At 44.1% G+C, this 2,028-nt stretch overlaps 1 long non-coding RNA gene across 1 annotated transcript in view; it reads right to left on the bottom strand.

Annotated features, from left to right (window-relative positions):
• Nucleotides 1–524: 524 nt before the first annotated feature.
• The window catches only part of LOC107561488 (uncharacterized), a 5,125-nt gene continuing 3,621 nt past the window's right edge, over nt 525–2,028 (bottom strand). The window contains exon 2 of the long non-coding RNA XR_001605860.1: nt 525–609. This is a non-coding gene — a long non-coding RNA (uncharacterized lncRNA). The remainder of the gene's footprint in view (nt 610–2,028) is intronic.

Here is a 2,028-nt window from a genome sequence, read left to right as displayed (position 1 = left end):
AATATTTAGGTAAAGCTGTGCGCTTGAATTTGTCATCGCATCATCCTATGCAGTGTGGTGAATTATTATTGCTCATTATTGTCTATAGGCTATTTTAGTCATCTAAATAGCATGGGTTATTTTAATATATTGATTAATGACATTGTATTATAATATTTCACCACCCAAATATTTAGGCTACTACCTTCTAATTCCATTGTTGTTCCAGTGCAGGCTTTTTTTTTTTAGCTTAGGCTACTGACTGTTATGGATTAGTGTAGCCTGCATTAAAAAATCTTGAACATAAAACAACAGGATAAAAATAGAGTTGATGGCTAGACATATTAATTTCATGACTCTGGACACTTCTTTGTGAAGACAGTGGCATAATACAGTGAAATAATATGTTATTTAGACATATAAATACAGTTGTCATGTGCGTGGGTAAAATTTACCCGCTTGCACTTTTAGGTATATAGCAACCTCTGGCGGTTCTAGTGTTAAATTAATATTAGTGTTTAATTAGTCAACTAATGGTTTAAATAAATGAAGTTCCTTAACGTAAGTTAGGGAGGAGCGAGCCCATCTAATCTTTCAATCAACAGCCAGAGTATATAAGCAGCTGCTTACCTCTCTCCAGTCGCAGCTGTTCCAGCATCTTCCGGTTGTGTCGCGCAAACCATGTCAGGCTCACCGGACCTCCAGCTGTTCCCATCAGATGACGAACTTTTCTCCTGTCCCGAGACACCATCAGTGGCAACGAGCAAATCACTGGATCACACGGATCCAAACAAAGAGTCTCCGTCTGAGCGTTCCGGTCGAAAGATCCAGCGCTCATACAAACCACGCACCAGAAGACTACTCTCCCCTCCACCTTCAAGATCACCAGCGGTTACTGCGCCTCGTCCATCTCTTCATTCCGCAGCCACCATTCCTCCGATTCCACCCATTCAAAAATGGTCCGTCAACAGCCTACGTCAAGCCCTCTAAAACTCCGGACTTCATTTCTCCCGCAGATCATCAAAAGCTCAACTCTACGATATACTCACTAACACCAATAACAGCTCCAGCATCCCAACAAGTCAAGTCAAGTCAAGTCAAGTCTGCTTTATTGTCAATTCTTCCACATGTACAGCACATACACACAGAGAATTGAAATTGCGTTACTCTCAGACCCTTGGTGCATACAGATAACATAAATACAGATAGGTACAGATTAAATACAAAATACAAAATGCAACTATACAAATAAGGTAAAATGTAAAAAATATATATATAAAGCACAAGACATATGTCAGATAGAGTGCAAACCAGTAAAAGTAAACAACAGTGCAAATATAATGATTGTAGTGCATGGTGTGGGCCTCTGGAGCAGACCGAGATCCCGCAGCTCTTCGGCACTTGGAACTTCGGTTCCTTAACCTTCCAACAAACTCCTCAACTTCTCCAAAAAAGAAGACTCAGTCCTCATCCATTTCCGTTTCTCTCCCGGCTCGGCGTTCTGAACGCAATCATCCTCAGCGCGCTAATCCTGAGGCTGCGGCAAAGATCAGAGGGGGAAAAACCAGAGCCACTCACACTTCTGTGTCCGCCGGCCTTTCCGCCCGGCCAGCAACAGCAGCTGCAAAAAGCAGTTCCTCAGTTCCTTCAGCGCTCACGAATACTCATTTGCAGGTTACTCCACTTCCCAGGCAAGACCTATTTATCCCATCTTACTCTTCTGTACCTCCTTTTGCTTCTCCACCTCCTTTCAATTATTTCCTGTATAACCCATGCGCAACATCTTCACAGACGGTAACTTTTTTTTCACCTCTTCCTCAGAGAGTGGATCCTAGTGCGAGTATGCCTTCACTAGCGATCCCCCCCTCTGTCCTTTGACGCTACTTCTTCTCATCCCCTTTCCTTCCCTTCTGTGCCCCAAATTTCTCCTAACATTCCCCCCGGCTCAGTCCCTAGCGTGAGGTTGCCTCCGCAAAGGATCCCTTCTCCCCTTCTGCCTGCTAACCCTCCCCCTCCTCTCGCTTCAGCCCCTCCTAGCCATCTCGGACA

This window comes from Sinocyclocheilus grahami, unplaced genomic scaffold (assembly GCF_001515645.1).
Source record: "Sinocyclocheilus grahami isolate Dianchi unplaced genomic scaffold, SAMN03320097.WGS_v1.1 scaffold775.1, whole genome shotgun sequence".
NCBI classification, from domain to species: domain Eukaryota; kingdom Metazoa; phylum Chordata; class Actinopteri; order Cypriniformes; family Cyprinidae; genus Sinocyclocheilus; species Sinocyclocheilus grahami.
The sequence above is the reverse complement of the archived record's forward strand: the minus strand, read 5'-3'. Positions and strand labels throughout refer to the sequence as shown.